This window comes from Hordeum vulgare, chromosome 6H, assembly GCF_904849725.1.
Source record: "Hordeum vulgare subsp. vulgare chromosome 6H, MorexV3_pseudomolecules_assembly, whole genome shotgun sequence".
NCBI lineage: Eukaryota > Viridiplantae > Streptophyta > Magnoliopsida > Poales > Poaceae > Hordeum > Hordeum vulgare.
Genome location: NC_058523.1, coordinates 299,738,540 through 299,762,105, shown reverse-complemented (window position 1 = coordinate 299,762,105; position 23,566 = coordinate 299,738,540). Strand labels below are relative to the sequence as shown.

At 42.7% G+C, this 23,566-nt stretch overlaps 1 pseudogene; it reads left to right on the top strand.

Annotated features, from left to right (window-relative positions):
* Positions 1–4,095, top strand: part of LOC123405425 — a 7,903-nt pseudogene extending 3,808 nt beyond the window's left edge.
* The last annotated feature ends 19,471 nt before the right edge of the window (positions 4,096–23,566 follow it).

Here is a 23,566-nt window from a genome sequence, read left to right as displayed (position 1 = left end):
AATGTTGGAGTCTTCAAAACATCCTATCCATGAGCACACTCAGCTTTGTCAGTTGGATGCCATCGCACAATTAATGGCTCTAAAGTCTCAATTCAACTTGGGAAGGGAATGCTACGACGCGATGATAACATTATTTGGATGCTTTCTACCCAAAGGCCATGTCATGCATGCAAACCTATACCAGTCGGACAAAATACTCTGTGTACTTAAGATGCCCTATGAGAAGATAGATGCATGTGAGAAAGGATGTGCCTTATTTAGGCTTGAGTACGCGAGGTTGAACTATTGTCTCGTTTGCAAGTCTTCGATATATGTTGTGGTAGACAATGGTATGGGTCAGAAGAGGCAGACCAAAATCCCAATTAATGTTCTTCGGTATATGTCAGATATACCAAGACTTCAACCTATTTTCATGGTCGAAGAGATGGCCACACACATGACATGGCACAAATTGGTCAAAAGAACCGAACTAGATGCAGATGAGAATAAGATTTTGGTATGCACATCAGATGATTTTGCATGGAAGCACTTTGAAGCATTGCATCTGGATAAAGCGGAAAATCCAAGGCATCCTCGAGTCTGCATCGCCACGGATGGGTTCAATCCCTTTGGTACGACGGCGACCAAATACAGTACTTGGCATATATTTGTCATGCCACTCAATCTCCCCCCGGGGCAGATTATGCAAAGAAACAACATATTCCCCACGTTGATAATTCCAGGACCCAACTATCCGGGAAAGAATATCAATGTGTACATGCAGCTGCTTAAGGATGAATTGCAAGAAGATTGGGATAATGGGTTGAACACATACGTCACCGCTAGAAAAGAAAACTTCAAAATGCATGTCTCGTACATGTACTCGATGCATGACTTGCCGACGTATACTCTATTCGCTGGCTGGCGTTTGCGTGGAAGGTTCCTCTACCCCACATGCAAGACAGCTCTTCAGTTTCATTGGTTGCAGGCGAGTCAGAAGTATTCTTGCTTCGGCTTGCATAGACACTTCCTGGATCCTCGCCATGAGGTAAGAAAAGATAAGAAGAACTTTATCAAGGGTACAGTTGTCAAAAACTCGACACCACTTTCGTTGATAGGCCAACAGATCCTGGATCTGTTAAACGCTCTTGAGCCTGCTCCGGAGCGTCCACGGTATTTCAAGGGGTATAATTCGGAACACGTGTGGACTCACAAGACATGCTTGTGGGATCTGCCTTACTTCAAAGACCACCTTCTTCCACACAACATCGACATGATGCACACTGAAAAGAATATTAGAGAGGCCATTTTTTGTACATTGTTCAGCATAGAGGGGAAGTCTAAGGATAATCCAAAGGCTACAGTCATCATCAAACTCAATGTGATAGACCATTACAAAACATGCGACAATCGAAAGGAAAGGAGAACTACTCGAAGCCAAAGGCCTGATTCAATCTAAAAGGGGGAGCTATGAGGGAAATTATCTTGTGGGTCAAAATGTTGTTGATGTTCCATGATGGGTATGCGGTGAATCTAAAGAGGGGAGCAAGTCTTGAAAAATTGAAAATATGTGGTCTCAAGAGTCATGATTGGAACATATGGTTTCAGCGGGTAATGCCGATGATGTTGCGTGGCTTTATTCCTGAGGATGAATGGCTAGTACTCGCAGAGCTTGGCTATTTCTTCTTTGTTATTTATGCGAAAGAACCATCGTCTGGCGTGGTAAATGACATGGAGGAGTTGGCGTCAGAGTTTCTCTGCAAGTTAGAGAAGATCTTTCCACCGGGATTCTTTAATCCAATGCAGCATTTGATTTTACATCTCCTGACTGGGGCAAGATTGGTGGGCGTGCAAAATCGTTGGTGCTTTGCAACTGAGAGGATCCAGAAGACGCTTTGGGCAAAATGTAAAAATAAACATGGAATTGAAGCATCGATGGCCGAGGCATTCATTACTGAGGAGGTGGCAAACTTCGTGATAGCACACTACAAAGACAGAAATCGTCATTTTTATAATCCGAAGCCTCGATTCAATGCTAGAAACCCTAAAAAGGTGGATCCAACCTCATCCTATTCAGAGGGAAGCTCGCACCAGCCGGTGCTTCAAAACCAATAGCGTTGGATGTTCAAGAATGGCGAACCATTTCATTGTATATCTTCAACAACCTAACAGAAGTGCGGTCCTACATCGAGTAAGTTCTCGTTATATTTTTCCGCAACTTCTAATTCCTTTGAACTGCTTTTATTCCCGGATAGTTGATACAATCGATACATCGCCAAATTCTCGGATAGAGCGGTGATCCAAAAGGTACAAACATGGAGGCGGCTATCCCGGTTTCTCAGATACATCGCCAAATTCTCGGATACATTGCCAAATTCTGAGATAGAGTATGAGCTTCTCCCAAAGTATGGAGGCGGCTATCCCGGTTTCATATCTTGGTTCAAACAAATGGTAATTATCATTAATGGACAGTTTTTCTTGGTCCAATTTGTGGCTAGTGTAACAATCCTTTCATATTAAACTTGTAGGCTAATTCAAAGTCTATGGATGGCGAATTGAAACAAGCCATTAATGGTTTTGACTATAAGGTCCGTTCATTTCAGAAATACAACATCAACGGGTATCGCTTTCGTACCTTTGGCAAAGAGCTATCTATGGCCGATCGAAAATCTACAAATTGTAGTGTCTCTGCTATCGGCGAAGGAGGTATGAAGTATTATGGAAGAGTTGAAGCAATTTATGAACTTCAGTTCTATGGTTAAAACCCACCGAACGTCGTAGTCTTCAATGTAATTGGTTCTAGACGAAGGAGACTAGAAGGACTCATGAACATATAGGTCTAGTAAAAATCAAACAAAGCACCCATTTAGATGTTCTCGATGTCTATATTACAGCTCAACAGACGACACAAGTTTTCTATCTACCATGGGCCTGCCAAATAGATAAGAATCTGAATGGTTGGGATGTTGTTTATTAAGCGCCACCACATGCTAGACGACCTCCGCCCAATGAAGAGTATTATGAACCTCACATTAACCCAGACACATATGAAGGAGAATTCTTCCAAGACACAAGTCTTTCCAAGAAATGTTTCAAGAACCGCTCTACTTCACCCCAGAACATGGAAGTAGACAGCTATAGTGAATCCAACTTCACCCCTAAGCCCAAATAAGCATAGCCGGAACTAGAAGAGGTTACTACTGCGGATGACCTATCAATGCTTGACCGATTACACAAAGGCCTTCTACATGTTGATGTCGATGAACCTGATGATCACGTCATTCATGACGACACGCGTGATAGTGATGATGATGATGCATTTATTGATCTCAGAAAATATATAGATGATCTAGACTATTATTAGTTTGTATGCACATGAACTTAAATTATGTGCATATTATTATTCTTGACACGTATTTAATTTTCTCATGTTGTACTAATTTTATTTAATATTTGTCATGGTAGGTGTTGAAAGATGGTGGGCGTGGGTCCAGAGCGCTCTGCGGGTACTTCTTCGTCGGCACCCCGTGGGAGGCCTACTTCCATTCCACCTCAGTCTCTCCGGAGAGCATTGGTAGACAGTGTGGGGACACCGGCAGCCACTTCTTCATCGGTGTCTTTGCCCACCGGGAGAGGAGGTTGGGGAGGGAAGAAGCAGAGAGGTACAGAACGTGGCCGCAGGAAAGGTAGGCGGACTGCTACGCCTTCCTCACCACCACCCCCAGCTCATTCACCCAAGCACACGAATGCTAGGGTGGACCCATGTGAGGTGGAGGCTACGGGGACTCTGAACCACGGGCCTCGGGTCGATGGGCCTTCGGCCCATGAGACCTCGGTCCTAGGGGCTACGTCCCATGGGACTCCGGTCCCAAAGGCTTTGAACTACGAGACTCCGGATCCAGGCCTATGTCTGAGGAGACGTCCATATGGGGTACCTGGCCGGGTCTAACGGAGGGTTTGAGTGGCCATGCTGATGGTGGCAGGGACGAGTCTACTGATAGTGATGGCGAGGTTGTTGAGGGGTTCCCCGTGTACCAGCATGGTGGTACACGGCTCCTGCCCGTGCCGGTGACCCGGGATCAGAGGCCAATGATTAGGCCTGATGGGGAGAAGTAACTTCATTTACTCTTTTTGTACCTTTTGCATTAACCTTTCTTCAAATATCTAATGTGTTGACCTTGTCATACTACAGGGGTTGGCATCACTAACGTGGAGTCCGAAAGCCGAACACTGTCCTTGGTGTGCTTTGCCGGCTAAATTTCCCGGGGTTTGTCACGTTGGTCGGTGAGGGTCAGCTTCCTCAACTAGGACTGAGTTGGGAGCACTACAAGGTTGCCCCAGCCCCGCTGTAGGATATGATCGATGGTGTCTTGTGACACACGGCGGCCGAGATGGTGATCAACAGCTTTTGGGTAATTTCTCCTTTACACAATCTGAAATTAACAATATCTAGTTATTGTACTAATCAGTGTTGTCTCGTTTGATTACACACCTTCTACAGGTGTCACGAGGGATACGAGGAGGAGGAGGCCAAGGTTATCGATACCGAGTGCAAGCTCCTATTATAGAACTTACGCCACGAGGCTCGGCCGCAGGCTGTTCGAGACTACTATGCTACGCGTCAAATTAAGAAGGACAAGTCGTCGTGCCCCCAAACGTTTATGAGGAAGGAGCACTACGTGAAGGTAATTACCTATTCTTAAGGCCTTGTACTTAGTTTCCTTGATTTGATTCGTAGGCGTAGCGATCATATTTCTCTTTACTAACTTATAGGTGCCCCGGAGATGGTGTGCGGATAAGATGGATTGTTGGGAGGCGTTGGTGGATGAGTGGTGCACGGGCCAATGGTGAGCCGTCCACGACAATGCGAAGGACCGACGTGCCCAAATGGTTGGTGTACCACACCATCAAGGCAGCGCCAACTTATTTCAGTTCGGGTGGAACTCAGTATGTGCTTTGCTTCATGATTCATGCAACTCGTTCTTCATGCTAGCCTGAGCCCTTTACTAATACTTTGTTCCTTTCTTTTAGGCACATCATAATAAAACGGATGCACCACAGGTGTAGGAACTCTATGCCATGGCCCATATTGCCTCGTATAAGAAGGCCAAGGCATTCTCTGAGTCAGACCTCATTAATCCACAAAAGTTCACCAACATCTCCTCCCACCACAAGCTCATGAGGTACAACGTGGAGGGGAAGATGAGGAAAAGGGAGGACTTTAACCCCAGCCATCAACCTTTGGATCCGAAGCTGGTGATCATATTTGGTGGCGGGAGGCCCCATGGATCGATAACCATTGGAGATGGGATGATACGTTGTCCTCTCATTCTCCCGTAGATCAAGGCGCGCCAAACGATCTCCTGTCGTGAGATAAGGACTCATCCACAACGAGTCGATCTCGCCATTGAGGTTAGTTATATGGACTCAAATAACTTTCCTCCATAACAATGTATGTGTAACCATCGATGACTACAATGCTAACGAGGAGTGGTGTTGCAGGCTGCTATTCAGAGAGAGTGACAACCCATGCGCTTCTGCAGGAGAGGGACCGGGTGGCAGCAGAGAAGAACGGGTCACGAAGCTCGTAGTTGCAAGAGGAGATTGCACATAATGAGGCGGCTCACTCGGCCATGTACGAGCTCCTCGTGGTAAGTTTCTTATTCATATTAGCCAAATCTTGCATCTAATGTTTGTTTCATTACTAACTAGTATGACTAACTCGTCAAAACCAAATGTGCAGTCTATGTGCTAGAATACCGGTTAGACCCGTTCACCAAAGCCATCCATTACTGTGGCGGGAAAGGTGAGTTTCTTTAGGAACGAAAGTATGTCTAGAGGGGGGGGTGATTAGACCACTTAGAAAGATAAAAACTTAGCATTTCTCCAATTTTTAGTGTGGGACAGTTTTAGCAACTATGACTAGTCAAGTACACCCTACACATGCATATCTAAGAGTATTGCAGCGAAAAGTAAACATGCAAGTGTAAATAGAGGGTAAGGTAGGGAGATCAAACGCAAAGGTTGACATGACGATTTTTGTCGTGGCTCCAATAGGTGGCGCTATCGTACGTCCATGTTAGTGGAGACTTCAACCCACAAAGGGTAACAGGTGTGAGAGTCCATGGAGGGATCCACCCAGAAGGGGTCCACGAAGAAGCAAGCTTGACTATTCCACCACGTCTTCCGTCCACACAAGACTAGCCTCACTCACTTTAGATCTTCACGAAGTAGGTGATCTCCTTTCCCTTACAAACATCTTGGTTCAACTCCATAACACGAAGTAGGAGGCTCCCAAGCGATACCTAACCAATCTAGGAGGCACCATGCTCCAAAAGGTAATATATGTGGTAGAATGATGAACTCCTTGCTCTTGTGCTTCTAAAGATAGTCTCCTCAAAACTCGATCACTCTCTCTGAGATTTGGCAGGGGTAGGAGAGATTGATCTTGTATAAAGCAACTTGGGGAGGCTAGAAATCAAGGTTCAAATGGTTGGAGTGGAATCTCTTGATCTCAACACATGAGTATGTGGTTCTCTCTTGGAAAAATGGATCTGGCAAGTGTAAGTGTATTCTGAGTGCTTCCTCTGCAAATGAGAGGTAGGTGGAGGGGTATATATAGGCATCTCCCAAAATCCCACTGTTACACCATTATTGGAAAACTCGGTGAAACCGAAATGTTAATCACGGTGGTACTGAGTGCACTAAATATGGCAACTTTGAATTCTCGGTGAGACCGATATATGAATCTCGGTGGTACTGATACAATGACCTAGACTGGATTTTCAAACTCGGTGAGACCAACTTCAAACTCGTAATTTCCAAAACATGAAATTAGCTTAACCGAAAGTTGGTCGCCCAATCTCGGTGGCACTCATAGGAATGTTGGTTGTACCGCAATGGTGGGATTGGCATAGCATGTGTCTAAGTGTAAAATCGGTACCGATTTTCCATATTTGGCTTGGGACAGATATATTTTTTGGGAAAGTGGGTGGTTATTTTTGGTGGCTACCTCTAAGCACTTAAGCAACCAATTCATCGTAATATCTCATCCCCTTTTAATAGTATTTGCTTTCCTATGGACTCAAATGTGAGTTCTCACAAAGCGAAAAATGAAGACTCTTCTTGCTTGAAGTTTTAGCCAATTCTATTCCTTCTCTGCATCAAAGGGGTATCTCCACACAATCCTATAGCCTCGGCATCTTTGAACTTTTCTGAAATATAATTGAATAAACTCATTAGTCCAATGATGCATATGTTGTGATTAACTACCAAAACCACCTTAGGGATCAATTGTGCTTTCAATATCCCCCTTTTTGTTAATTGATGACAACATATAGATCAAAGCTTCCACAAAAGATATAATCAATGATTAGTATCAACACTTTGAGGGGTATGTGAAAAGCAAGAGCTCCCCCTAAATTTGTGCATTATTTTAAATTTGCGTTTGGATGCAAATGCATAATCGGTTAGGATCATGGGTTACTCTTCCATGTCACATACAACTTGGTGGTGCGCATAAATGATAAGAATGAATATCAATGCGCATATCACCAAACAAACAAGTGAATGATCGTGATGTAGATAGCTTCAAAGGTAATAACATGGTAGCATCAAACAATCAAAGAGTATGATGAAACACACATCTAAACTGATAATGTGATCCAAAAGACCAAATAAAGTTTTCAAAGTAAAACGAGAGCAAATAAAGTCAAAAGTTATCCCTCTCTCGAAGCCCTATTAATCTATACACTTCTCACCCTTTAGCAACAAGTAACCAAAAAGTCCGAAGATCTAATCTAACCGTCTCTTTGGGCACGATCTTCTCTGATAGCAGATGTTGGAGTACATAAGAGAGCATGGACGAAGGCTTCGGCTGATGTCGCTCGAGCAGGAGCTCGAGGTGTAGACACTGGTGGTGGTGGAGCACGAGCTGAAGCTTGAGCTGATGAAGACGGTCTATCTTCTGGTACTGGCACAGCTGCTCACCTAGTCTGCATCGAGAATCGTGTGATAGTACGAAGAGGTGAATCATCATCATCATCATCGTCGTCAACTTCATCTTCATCATCTGAGCATGGAATCTGCACTAAGTCAACTTCATGCTGAAGCTGCTCCACGGTCAACTCCGTAACCTTCACATCGAGGTCATGGAACTTTGTTTCCACGATCCTCTCTAGGCACTTATGGTTTACCAAAATCTCAGAAATATTCTTCTCCATCCCTCGGATGGTGGTGACCAAGAATGACATGTGTTCATCTCTAGTTTTTAGTTGGCGTGGTGGAGCTAGAGCATTCCTAGCAGCCTCTAGAGGTGCTGCCTCTGAAGCCTCTCTAGCTATAGCTGAGCTTGGATGAGTTTCATCCATCACAACTTCATTATCCTCGAACTATGGCTGAAGTGGGAAATGAGGACGATCAAGCTAATATGCATGCTTGCCAATCTTGGCATTGATGATCATTTGAATGTATGGTGCATATCTGCAAGATCTCTTCTGATCTGCAGAAGTTCTCCTGACAGCCTCAACAATCAAATACATGACTTTGAAGCGGGTGTGGGTGTCTAAATGAAGCAGCATATTGATGGAATAGTCTCTAATCATTTTGTCATCACCTGATTTGGGCATCAGGGTATGCCTAAAGATAGTGTTGGTAGTGGTTATTCCACCTTGCAAGAAATAGACACACCCAAGCTTGTGAGATGGCAGGTAGTCATTGGGCACTGGCTTGTACATATTGGCCATGGACTTTTGATTCTTTTTAGGTTCTAAATACACATCCAAGTCCTCTGCTCGTGACTTTGGAGCACCATTGATCGTAGCCCATTCTTCAATTCTGGCTTCATATCGATGACCATCAGTCATCCAGACAATTGTGCCATCTCAATAGAAATGAATTGTTGAATAGAATTGCATAATCATTTCATCATTCCAAGCATTCATTTATGTGCCAACAGACTCTTTAATGTCAACAAGATTGAAGTTATCTCTCACATGGAGTAAGAAATCTTCATTGGCTTTGATGTAATTCTAGTCGACATATCTCATGTCACTAACTGTTGGGCATTTGTCATACAAAACTGTCTCATAGAAGTCTTGTTGTTAACTTGTATGAAACCTGGGATCAAAAGCAGTTCTTATCCTCACAGCATAGGGATCAATATCTCTCCACTTCCTCAACCCTGCATCTCTTCTCTACTTCATGTCTTGAGCAATTGGATAAGCCTCATTGTGAAGTGCCAACTGAGGTCTTAACTTCATGAGAATAGGTGTGTTCATAGCATCTTCCTTTGCAGCAAAGGCTCTGGAAGTAGTGCCTTTTTCTTTAGCAGTTGTAGGTATGTCCTTTGTAGTCTTGTTGTGAACTACATGCTTCTTTGGAGCTGATGCCTTTGGAGAAGAAGGCTTCATAGCATCTACCATAAGGTTCTTCTTCTTTGTAGGAGGGGCCTTAGCTAGTATTTCCTCTTTCTCTTCCTCAGCAGTAGCAGCAGTTTCTGTTGGGTTTTCATACATGGAAGTTGGCCTACCAATGACATGAGTAGTTCTCTTCCTGTCTCTCTTCACACCTGGCTTCTTAGGAGGTCTCTCAAGGGTAAGTGCCATCCCTTTCCTTGCAGTCTCTGGAGCTCTCATGTGAGAAGGTTTAGCATACTTCTTCGTGACAGTTTTCTTGACAGCAAGCTTCTCTTTTTGCTTCTGGGGAACCGACTCTACAAGAACAAAAATCTGAATCTTCTTCATCAGAATTCAGCTTCCTCCTGGTCCTTGTGGCAGCCTTGGGCAAGCTATTGGATCTCGGGGTGGCTGGATCAGAAGGGGTCTTCTCAGGACTAGTGCCTGAATCAGACTCAGCATGGGCCTCACTGAAACTATTCTGACTGACATCAGAACCTAACATCTTGCAAACCAAGCAGACAAGCTCACACACAAACTGACTGACCCTTTGAAAAGATATGGAAGTGCTAGAAAAGGTAAGCATCACAAAATTGCAGATTTTTTCAAAATTTGAAATTAGAATCTTTGGGTATGATCTACTACAAAATGTATTTCGATAACACTGGGTTGAATTTTTCAGAGTCACCAAGACTGACCACTCGCATTAACAGAGACTTGGGCAACCTTTTTGGTGTAACCAAAAATAACTACTCGGTCTCACCAAAGCGGTTCTCAGAAACCCTAAAACTAAATCAGTGGAACCAATTTTATCCACTCGGCATCAGTGAGATGCATGTAGCGGGAGATCAGATCCAAAATTTCTTTGTTATCTATTCTATGGAATTTTCTAGTGGCATAGAAGAATTTCACACTGTGGATTGTAGATGGGAGTAACCTAATGCTCATGAATCAGATAGAGGAGCACACAAGGGGTAGGATTCATACCCTAGCTCGGTGATGAAACCGCTAGGCATCGACGGCGGTGAAGATTCCGTCAGCGGCGGCGATTCCAAACGGCGAAGGAGCACGGGGATGCAAGGGCGACGGCCAATGGGTCCTGGTGCGGCAGTTTGGGATTGGGGACCTGACGTCTGAATATAAAAATTCATAGTGTCGGGACCTTAGATATAAATACCCCTAACTATCGGTGTCACCGATACTAAAATTTTGGTGACACCGAGTCCCATTGTTGTCTATTGACAGGGAAACTCGGTGAAGTCATTATTATGGTATCAGTGGTACCAAGATAAAAACCTAGATCAGCTTGGAGAATCGGTGGACCACAGAATTTTGGGTTGGTTACACCGAGATTCACAAACAAATTTTGGAAGGCATCCCTTATCGACATGGAACTCTGAGTGCTCCTCACACAAAGGGATTGAGAAGTGCTTGTTCAAGTTTTGTGATGTAGCATGAATAGAACTTGAGAACAGAAAGCATAGATAGCTAAAGAAGGGTCCTAGGCATTCTTGTTTATCTAATTGGCAAAATATAAATCAAAAGCCAAATAGAAAAAATTGGATATCCTCGAATGAGAAAAGATATGAAGACCAACATGTTCACACAATAAGATGTCAAATGAAATCATGACAAACATGCACAAACATCCTTGCATCTATCAAGCACTTTGGTGATGACGAAGTCATCTATATATGAGTATATTGACTTAGGAGTCAAGTAAGAATAATTGATCAGAGCTCATACTCATCGATTAAGCACAAGTGGGGTTTCCACTTTTACATAATGCATTAATGTGTTCACATCATTTAGGTGATGCTTGTACTCAAGACTTAGAGTAAATGTCCCCCTACATGTGACATCCCCCCTAAGAGGGATCAACTAACCTTGGGTTTTGTCATAGAAGACATCAAGTAGGTGAAGTAGTGGTGGGTGCTCATTGTTGATGAAGTTGATCTTGAGTTGGGAGAAATCCTTGTTGATTCTAACTCTTCTCACCTACATGGGTTAGTCCCAAAGCAAAAGGAACAAACACAAAATGTCTATGGACACGGAGTGAAATACATGGGAGGTGATGTCCAAAGATGCATTAATTACCTTGTACCTGGCTCACCTTTGAGGGAATGTGTGACTCCTTGAACTAACGCATATGGTTGCGGTTGATTGCATGTAGTTCTTCCCAAAATGAATGAGAGTGAATTTCATTTGTGGAGTCACCCCTCAAGAATTTCTAGTTCTTCCTCTTGGTGACCCACATCACCTTGATGGGGATCCTTGGAGTTGTGGTAGCACTAGATGAGGTAGTGCTAGAAGTGTCCTTGGGAACCCACTGAACCTTGGCTTGGGGTTCATAAAATGAGTCAATGTCCTCTTGAAGCTTTCCCTTTCCCTAGTGGTCTTGTGGTAGAAGGACATCTTGTGAGCTTGTTCCCTTGGGAGGAGTAGGATTATACTTCTCCTCTTGAGGAACAAACTTGCGAATGGGATATGGTCCTTCTTCCCAAACATCTCCGTTGATGTTGAAGTAGCCAATACCTTGCTTCTTCCGAGGTCCTCCTTGCTTGCGCACAATTTCCTCAAATTGCTTACTTCTGGAAAGAATCTTGAAGACACCTCTCTCTATAATCCATTTCAATAAATCATTTTCTTGCTCAAGTTTAACTTGGCTAAGAGAATCATTAGTGGAACGAAGAGAGCTACTAGCAACAATATCATTTGATTTAGCTTTAGCATTGTTGTTACTAGATCAAGAAACTTTCTTGCCTTTGTTACTAGTGTTCTTAGGTTTAACTTGTGGAACAAAAGTAGTCAAGAGTAATTGTTTGGCTAGATAATAGGAACTCTTCATTCCAATATCATCTTTGATTGCTTTTAGGAACTCATGCTCTTGCTCTAGATTTAGCTTCTCGAAGCGTAGCTTCTCATGAGTTCTTGCAAGCTCTCTATGATCTTCTAGAGTAGTTTCATGAGCTAACTTAAGAGTGTTTAATTCTTTAGTTACTCATTCAATCTCTCTCTTATCATCATCATTCGATTTCTCTTGACTAGCATGAAGATTAGCAACTTCATTGTTAATACTATCACTAGTCTTATCAAGGAGCAATTCATCTTGTCCTAACAAGCCATCCTCATCACTATCAAAGTCAAAATACTCAGGGTGCGATACCTTGGTACCTTTTGCTATGAAGCAGTTTCCAATCCCTTCATTTGGTGAGTTAAATAAGTCACGGGAGTTGGAGGAAACAAGTGCAATGCCGGCAACACCTTCATCTTGACTGTAGTCAAAGTTGGAGTGTTAGCTTCTCTCGGATTGGTTGTTAGACTCGGAGCGAGAAACCCATTCACTAACATAAGTTTGATGTCTTCTTGAATTTCTCTTGGTGTACATGTTCTTCTTCTTTGATTCTCTACCTCTGCGAGAGTGTCTTCGTTCATAATGATATTCTCTACTCCTTCTCTATGTGTGAGGTGACTCATCTCTTGAGCTTCGTCTTCCAGGTCACTCTTCTCCTCGTTTGTGGGGAGCTGAGCACTCATTTGAAAAGTTTACAGGCTTTCCACAGTTGTAGCAGTATCGGTCACGACTAGACGAACGCTTCTCATCATATCTTGAGCTTGAGCTTCTCTCTTTGCCTCTACTCTTGTATAAATTGTTGAAATTTTTTGACCATGAGGTTGATCTCTTCATTGGTAAAAAGGATGTCAACTGAAGTAGCAGGAGCATCGACTAAAGATTTGTAAGCACCGTTTGATTTGTTGTGCAACTCATCTTTGTCTTTGAGAGACATTTCATGAGCAACAATCTTTCCAATGACTTTATAGGCTCGAGATCTTTGTATTTGGGCATCATTTGGGTTAATGTGCACACGTGTCGTATCTTCCATCCAAAGCTCTAAGTATCTTCTTGATGATGAATTTGTCGGTCATCTCTTCAATTCCTAAGATGGCAATCTCATTTGTGATGATTGCTAGCCTAGAGTACATCTCAGCGACTCCTTCACCATCCTTCTGTGACAGAATCGGTACCTTCATGCATATGAACCAAAGTACCCAAATTTCCATTGCATTCTCAAGGCGACTGATTTTGTTGAATTCCTCGGGACACAAGCAGTTGAACAAGATGTCACTGGCTTGATCATCTAATTGCAGCATCTTCAGTTCTTCTGCTATCGCATAGCGATCCGGCTCATTTCCATCTACAAAGAAATCACCTTGCACGCCAACACAAACAACAGCCCAAACGGCAGGATTATGGCCAAGAATATGCATTTTCATTTTATGCTTCCAACTAGCAAATTTAGTGCCATCGAAATATGGACCTTTACGGTGATAATTTCCCTCACTAGACGCCATACTCTCCTAGGGTCGAAAGTATGTCTAGAGGGGGGTGATTGGACTACTTGACGAGACAAAAACTTAGCATTTTCCCAATTTTTAGTGTGGGACAGTTTTAGCAACTATGACTAGTCAAGTACACCCTACACATGCATATATAAGAGTATTGCAACGGAAAGTAAACATGCAAGTGTAAATAGAGGGTAAGGTAGGGAGATCAAATGCAAAGGTTCACACGGCGATTTTTGGCATGGTTCCGATAGGTGGCACTATCGTGCATCCATGTTAGTGGAGACTTAAACCCACGAAGGGTAATGACTGCGAGAGTCCACGGAGGGCTCCACCCACAAGGGGTCCACGTAGAAGCGGCCTTGTCTATTACACCACGGCTTTCATCCACACAGGACTAGCCTCACTCACAGTAGATCTTCACGAAGTAGGCGATCCCCTTGCCCTTACGAACATCTTGGTTCAACTCCATAACACGAAGTAGGAGGCTCCCAAGCGACACCTAACCAATCTAGGAGGAACCACCCTCCAAAAGGTAATAGTTGTGGTAGAATGATGAACTCCTTGCTCTTGTGCTTCTAAAGATAGTCTCCTCAACACTCAGTCACTCTCTCTCGGATTTGGCAGGGTTAGGAGAGATTAATCTTGTGGAAAGCAACTTGGGGAGGCTAGAAATTAAGGTTCAAATGGTTGGAGTGGAATCTCTTGATCTCAACACATGAGTAGGTGGCTCTCTCTCAGAAAAATGGATCTGCCAAGTATAAGTGTGTTCTGAGTGCTTCCTCTACGAATGAGAGGTAGGTGGAGGGGTATATATAGGCATCTCCCAAAATCCAACTGTTACACCATTATTGGCAAACTCGGTGAAACCGAAATGTTAATCTTGATGGTACCAAGTGCAATAAATGTGGCAACTTTGATTCTCGATGAGACCGATATATGAATCTCGGTGGTACCGATACGATAACTTAAATAGGATTTCCAAACTCGGTGAGACCAACTTCAAACTCGGAATTTCCGGAACTTGAAATCAGCTTAACCAAAAGTTGGTCACCCTCGGTGGCACCGATAGGAATGTTGGTTGTACCGAGATGGTGGGATTGGCATATGATCTGTCTAGGTGCAAAATCGGTATAGTCGAGTGACAAATGTTGGTGGCACCGATTTTCCATATTTGGCTTGGGACAGATATATTTTGTGGGAAAGTGGCTAAGTATTTTTGGTGGCTATCTCTAAGCACTTGAGCAACCAATTCATCATAATACCTCATCCCCTTTTAATAGTATTGGCTTTCCTATGGACTCAAATGTGATTACTCACAAAGTAGAAAATGAAGAGTCTTCTTGATTGAAGCTTTAGCCAATCCTATTCCTTCTTTTCATCAAAGGGGCATATCAACACAATCTTATAGCCAAAGCATCTTTGAACTTTTCTGAAATATACTTGAATAAACTCATTAGTCCAATGATGCATATGTTGTGATTAATTACCAAAACCAGCTTAGGGAGCAATTGTGCTTTCAGTTCCATTTGAATGGTCATTAGTTACTAGTCTTAACATTTGAGAGTCATCATGCTAACGATACATTGCAAATGATCTTTGGTGCAAAATAACTCCCAAGCTGCATCACACAATGCTTCTCCAGGTGAAACTGGCTCGGGCAACCCTGGTGCTTCACATCCATGATGACGATAACGGTAAGTTTTCTCTAGTGTTCTGCTTAACAAATGCATACATATCTTCGTACATGCTAGTTAGCCCTATTATGCCACATACTTTCCATATTTTCCTTTAAAATGACATAATTAGCTTAGTTGGGATAAAAATGGCATAATAACCTTGGTTAGCTCATAAATGTCATATACATAGCTTATATTCCTCCAAAATGACATAATAAGCTTAAAATGGCATAAAATGAAAATAAAGAATAGAAGAGGAAAGAGAAGAAAAGGAAAGAATAAAAGAAGAAGAATGAGCTTCTTCTTTATTTTTTCTTATTATTTTCCTTCTCTTTCTTCTTCTTTTTCTTCTTCTTCTTCTTCTTCTAGTCTTCTTCTTCCTCTTCTCTTATTCTACTACTACTACTACTACTTCTTCATCATCTCCTTCTTCTTCTTCTTCTTCTTCTTCTTCTTAGCTAATTATCCTCCAAAATGACATAATTAGCTTATTTAGTTCATTTATGACATAATTAGCGTAGTTAGGTTGGAAATAACATAATAACCTTGGTTCATATACTTAGATTTGTTTCCTCTAAAATGACATAATTAGCTTAATTAGGTTAAAAAATGTCATAATAATCTTGGTTAGTTCATAAATCTCATATACTTAGGTTATTTTCCTCGAGAATGAGATAATAAGCTCAAAAATGGCATAAAAATAAAAATAAAGAATAGAAGAGGAAAGAGAAGAAAAAGAAAGAATAAAAGAAAAGAATGAGCTTCATCTTTCTTTCTTATTATTATTTTCCTTCTCTTTCTTCTTCTTATTTTTCTTCTTCTTCTTCTTCTTCTTGTTCTTGTTCTAGTCTTCTACTTCTTCTTCTTCTTCTTCTAGTCTTCTTCTTCTTATTATTATTATCATTATTATTCTACTACTACTACTAAAACTTCTTCATCTTATTCTTATTCTTCTTCTTCGTCTTCTTCTTGTTCTTAGCTAATTATCCTCCAAATGACATAATTAGCTTATTTAGTTCATTTATGACATAATTAGCTTAATTAGTTCAGAAATGGCATACTAACCTTGGTTAGCTAATAAATGTCATATACTTAACTTGTTTTCCTCTAAAATAACATAATTATCTTAGTTGGGTCGAAATGGCATAATAACCTTGGTTAGCTTATAAATGTCATATACTTAGCTTATTTTCCTCTAAAATGACATAATAAGCTCAAAATGCCATAAAAAGAAAAAGAAAGAATATAAGAGAAAAGAGAAGAAAAAGAAAGAATAAAAGAACAAGAATAAGCTTCTTCTTTCTTTCTTCTTATTATCTTCCTTCTCTTTCTTATTTTGCTCCTTATTATTATTTTTCTAGTTTTCTTCTTCTTCTTCTTCTAGTCTTCTTCTTCCTCTTCTTCTTCTACTACTACTACTACAACAACTTCTTCATCTTGTTCATCATCATATTCTTCTTATTATTATTCTTCTTAGCTATTTATCCTCCAAAATGAATAAATTAGCTTATTCAATTCATTTATGACATAATTAGCTTAGTTAGGTCAGGAATGGCATAATAACCTTGGTTAGCTCATAAATGTCATATACTTAGCTCGTTTACCTCTAAAATGACAAAATTAGCTTAGTTAGGTTAAAAATGGCATAATAACCTTGATTAGCTCATAAATGTCGTATACTTAGCTTATTTTTCTCCAAAATGACAAAATAAGCTCAAAAATGGTATACAATAAAAATAAAGAATAGAAGAGGAAAGAGAAGAAAAAAATAATGAAAGAAGAAGAATGAGCTTCTTCTTTCTTTCTTATTATTATGTTCCTTCTCTTTCTTCTTTTTGTTCTTCTTCTTCTTCTTCTAGTCTTCTTATTCTTCTTCTTCTATTAGTACTACCACTACTACTTCTTGTTCTTCCTCCTCCTCTTCTTCTCCATCTTCTTCTTCTTCTTCTTAGCTAATTATCCTCCAAAATGACATAATCAGCTTGTTTAGTTCATTTTTGACATAATTAGCTTAGTTAGGTCACAAATGTGTGACAACCCGAGACCGACGCTCCCAAAGATTACCCTTTTATTTTGTTGTCGCCGTGCGACTCGTTTTTTTCTCGCACTAATCATCGCATCATATGCATTGCATCGGCACTCCGTTGCCGCCGGTTTTCAAAACCTGCATCCGTTATTAGATGTCGGTTCTCTCTGTTCTTGTCGTAGACCGTTTTGAGCCCGACCACACACGCACGCGCCCGCGGCATCGATAAAATATTGTTTTTAAAAGTGTGTACAAAACTTTCTCGGATTGGGTTCAAACTTAGAGTGCGGTCTTATTTTTATGTAGGTAGGCCGCCTGCCCATTTTCGTCGCAATCGGAGCTAGTTTGATACTTGTACCGTTTATTGTATAGCAGCACTATAGCCGGTTCAATTGTCGGACATTTCGGTGTTTTAAAACTCTGTCACGGGCCACAACGTTTCCCTCTTATCCCGACATAGCCCATCTACACAGCCACTAGACCAACCTAGCCACTTCCTCCGTTCATGGTCGTCGGATCGCGATCGGACGGATAAGGTCCACCCCACCATAGCCCAACACTATATAAGAACCACCCCATGGTAGAGCTCTCTCACTCCACTAGGGTTTCCCCCTAGCAATTTTTGCAGCCACCCCCCTAGAAAAACCCCACCTGCTAGCTCCACCTCCTCTCTCCCCGAAATCTAATCTCAGGTCAGATCTGGACCATTGGATATCCATCCAAAGGCCTAGATTCGCCGAGTTTCCCCACCTACCGGACACGTTCGCACCACCAACCAGACATGTCCGGAGACCAAAGCAAGAACCGAGGCTCCGCAAGTCCTTTGATCTGCCCCGAGCAGTTCACCACGCAGCCTCCAGCTCACCGGTCGGACATCGAAAGTCGCCGGAGCTTCACCGGACCAGGCCAATGCCCTTGCACCGCCCCGTCTCCTTCCTTCTCTCCCTCCTCTCTCTCTAATCTCCTCTCTCCCTCTCTTCCCGCAGGAACCGCCATGGATTGCTTCGGAGCTCACCACCGCCATCGAGCTCACCGACGCCAGGAATCGGTTGCCGACGGCCAGATCTGTCGGATCCCTCCCAGCTCAGCCGCCTGCTGCCACACATCACCGCAGCACCAGTCGTCGTGCAGTTGCAGCGCCGATGAGATCCACGGACGAGCGCGCGACCCTTGTTGGAAATATGCCCTAGAGGCAATAATAAATTAGTTATTATTATATTTCTTAGTTCATGATAATCGTTTATTATCCATGCTATAATTTTATTGATTGGAAACACAATACTTGTGTGGATACATAGACAAAACACTGTCCCTAGTAAGTCTCTAGTTGACTAGCTCGTTGATCAAAGATGGTCAAGGTTTCCTGGCCATAGGCAAGTGTTGTCACATGATAACGGGATCACATCATTAGGAGAATCATGTGATGGACTAGACCCAAACTAATAGACGTAGCATGTTGATCTGTCATTTTGTTGCTACTGTTTTCTGCGTGTCAAGTATTTGTTCCTATGACCATGAGATCATATAACTCACGGACACCGGAGGAATGCTTTGTGTGTATCAAACGTCGCACCGTAACTAGGTGACTATAAAGATGCTCTACAGGTATCTCCGAAGGTGTTCGTTGAGTTAGTATGGATCGAGACTGGGATTTGTCACTCCGTGTGACGGAGAGGTACCTCGGGGCCCACTCGGTAATACAACATCACACACAAGCCTTGCAAGCAATGTGACTTAGTGTAAGTTACGGGATCTTGTATTACGGAACGAGTAAAGAGACTTGCCGGTAAAACGAGATTGAAATAGGTATGCGGATACTGATGATCGAATCTCGGGCAAGTAACATACCGAAGGACAAAGGGAATGACATACGGGATTATATGAATCCTTGGCACTGAGGTTCAAACGATAAGATCTTCGTATAATATGTAGGATCCAATATGGGCATCCAGGTCCCGCTATTGGATATTGACCGAGGAGTCTCTCGGGTCATGTCTACATAGTTCTCGAACCCGCAGGGTCTGCACACTTAAGGTTCGACGTTGTTTTATGCGTATTTGAGTTATATGGTTGGTTACCGAATGTTGTTCGGAGTCCCGGATGAGATCACAGACGTCAAGAGGGTTTCCGGAATGGTCCGGAAACGAAGATTGATATATAGGATGACCTCATTTGATTACCGGAAGGTTTTCGGAGTTACCAGGAATGTACACGGAATGACGAATGGGTTCCGGGAGTTCACCGGAAGGGGGCAACCCACCCCGGGGAAGCCCATAGGCCTTGAGGGTGGCGCACCAGCCCTTAGTGGGCTGGTGGGACAGCCCAAAAGAGCCCTATGTGCATTGGAAGAAAAATCAAAGAGAAAAGAAAAAAAAGAAGGAGGTGGGAAAGGGAAGAAGGACTCCACCTTCCAAACCAAGTAGATTTCGGTTTGGGAGGGGGACACCTTCCCCCTTAGGTTCGGCCGACCCCTTTTGAGTCCTTGGACCCCAAGGCAAGGCTCCCCCCTCCTCCTCCTATATATAGTGGGGTTTTAGGGATGATTTGAGACAACTTTGCCACGGCAGCCCGACCACATATCTCCACGGTTTCACCTCTAGATCGCGTTTCTGCGGAGCTCGGGCGGAGCCCTGCTGAGACGAGATCATCACCAACCTCCGGAGCGCCGTCACGCTGCCGGAGAACTCTTCTACCTCTCCGTCTCTCTTGCTGGATCAAGAAGGCTGAGATCATCGTTGAGCTGTACGTGTGCTGAACGCGGAGGTGTCGTCCGTTCGGCACTAGATCGTGGGACTGATCGCGGGACGGTTCGCGGGGCGGATCGAGGGACGTGAAGACGTTCCACTACATCAACCGCGTTCACTAACGCTTCTGCTGTACGGTCTACGAGGGTACGTAGATCACACATCCCCTCTCGTAGATGGACATCACCATGATAGATCTTCGTGCGCGTAGGAAATTTTTTGTTTCCCATGCGTCGTTCCCCAACAGTGGCATCATGAGCTAGGTTCATGCGTAGATGTCTTCTCGAGTAGAACACAAAAGTTTTTGTGGGCGGTGATGTGCGTTTTGCTACCCTCCTTAGTCTTTTCTTGATTCCGCGGTATTGTTGGATCGAAGCGGCTCGGACCGACATTACTCGTACGCTTACGAGAGACAGGTTTCATCGCTACGAGTAACTCCGTTGCTCAAAGATGACTGGCGGGAGTCGGTTTCTCCAACTTTAGTTGAATCGGATTTGACCGAGGAGGTCCTTGGATGAGGTTAAATAGAAACTCATATATCTCCGTTGTGGTGTTTGCGTAAGTAAGATGCGATCCTACTAGATACCCATGGTCACCACGTAAAACATGCAACAACAAAATTAGAGGACGTCTAACTTGTTTTTGCAGGGTATGCTTGTGATGTGATATGGCCAACGATGTGATGTGATATATTGGATGTATGAGATGATCATGTTGTAATAGTTAATATCGACTTGCACGTCGATGGTACGGCAACCGGTAGGAGCCATCGGGTTGTCTTTAAACTAACATTTGTGCTTGCAGATGCGTTTACTATTTTGCTAGGATGTAGCTTTAGTAGTAATAGCATGAGTAGCACGACAACCCCGATGGAGACACGTTGATGGAGATCATGGTGTGACGCCGGTGACAAGAAGATCGTGCCGGTGCTTTGGTGATGGAGATCAAGAAGCACATGATGATGGCCATATCATGTCACTTATGAATTGCATGTGATGTTAATCCTTTTATGCACCTTATTTTGCTTAGAACGACGGTAGCATTATGAGATGATCTCTCACTCAAATTTCAAGACGAAATTGTGTTCTCCCCGACTGTGCACCGTTGCGACAGTTCTTCGTTTCGAGACACCACGTGATGATCGGGTGTGATAGACTCAACGTCACATACAACGGGTGCAAAACAGTTGCACACGCAGAACACTCAGGTTAAGCTTGACGAGCCTAGCATGTGCAGACATGGCCTCGGAACACATGAGACCGAAAGGTTGAGCATGAATCGTATAGTTGATATGATTAGCATAGAGATGCTTACCACTGAAACTATTCTCGACTCACGTGATGATCGGACTTGAGATAGTGGATTTGGATCATGTACCACTCAAATGACTACAGAGATGTACATTTTGAGTGCGAGTTCTTAAGTAATATGATTAATTGAACTAATTATCATGAACATAGTCTAATGGTCTTTGCGAATTACGATGTAGCTTGCGCTATAGCTCTACTGTTTTTATATGATCCTAGATAAAATTTAGTTGAAAAGTGATAGTAGCAAACTTTGCAGACTAAGTCTGTAAAACCGAGGATTGTCCTCGTTGCTGCGCAGAAGGCTTATGTCCTTAATGCACCACTCAGTGTGCTGCACCTCGAGCGTCGTCTGTGGATGCTGTGAACATCCGACACATACGTTTCTGATGACTACACGATAGTTCAGTGCAAAATACTTAATGTCTTAGAAGCAAGGCGCCAAAGACGTTTTGAAACGTCGCGGAACATAAGTGATGTTCTAAAGAGATGAAATTGTGATTTCATGCGTGTGCCCTTGTTAAGAGGTACAAGACCTCCGACAAGATTCTTTGTCCACAAAGTAAAGGAGAAAGGCTCAATCGTTGAGCGTGTGCTCAGATTGTCTGAGTACGACAATCGCTTGAATCAAGTGGGAGTTAATCTTCCAGATGAGATAGTGATGGTTCTCCAAAGTCACTGCCACCAAGCTGTGAGAGCTTCGTGATGAACTATAACATATCAAGGATAGATACAATGATCCTTGAGCGATTCGCGATGTTTGACACTGCGAAAGTAGAAATCAAGAAGGAGCATCAATAGTTGATGGTTTGTAGAACCACTAAGTTTCAAGAAAGGCAAGGGCTAGAAGGGATACTTCATGAAACGGCAAAACAGTTGCTACACTAATGAAGAGACCCAAGATTAAACCCAAACCTGAGACTGAGTGCTTCTGTAATGAGGGGAACAGTCACTGAGGCGGAGCAACTCGAGATACTTGGTAGATAAGAAGGCTGGCAAAAGTCGACAGAAGTATATTTGATATACATGATGTTGATGTGTACTTTACTAGTACTCCTAGTAGCACGAGGGTATTGGATACCGGTTTGGTTGCTAAGTGATTAGTAACGCGAAATGAAAGCTACGGCATAAACGGAGACTAACTAAAGGCGAGGTGACGATACGTGTTGGAAGTGTTTCCAAGGTTGATATGATCAAACGTCGCACGCTCCCTCTACCATCGGGATTGGTGTTAAACCTAAATAATTGTTATTTGGTGCTTGCGTTAAGCATGAACATGATTGGATCGTGTTTATTGCAATACGATTATTCATTTAAAGAGAATAATGGTTACTCTATTTTCTTGAATAATCACCTTCAATGGTTTATTGAATCTCGATCGTAGTGTTACACATGTTCATGATATTGGTGCCAAAAGATACGAGTTAATGATGATAGTACCACTTACTTGTGGCACTGCCGCTTGAGTCATGTTGGTATAAATTGCATGAAGAGGCTCCATGCTGATGGATCTTTGTACTCACCTGATTTCGAATCACTAGTGACATGCAAATCATACCACATGAGCAAGGCCTTGTTTTCATTGAGATGAAATAAGATAGTAACTTGTTGGAAGTGATACATTTTGATGTATGCAGTCCAATGGGTGCTGAGGCACGCAGTGGATATCATTATGTTCTTACTTCAATGACGATTTGAGTAGATACTAGAGTATTTACTTAATGAATCACAAGTCTGAAATATTGAAAAGTTCAATTCTGTTTCGGAGTGAAGTTCGTCGTAACAAGAGGATAAACTGTCTACGATATAATCATAGAAATTAATATCTGAGTTACGAGTTTTGGTACGCAGTTAAGACAATGTGGAAATTGTTTCGCAGTTCATGCCCCCTGGAACATCATAGTGTGATGATGTGTCTGAACGTCATAGCCATGCACTATTTGGTATGGTGCATGCTGTGATGTCTCTTATCGAATTACCACTATCGTTTATGGGTTAAGCATTAGAGACAACCGCATTCACTTTAAATAGGGCACCACGTATTTCCGTTGAGATGACACAGTATAGACTGAGGTTTAGAGAAATCTAAACT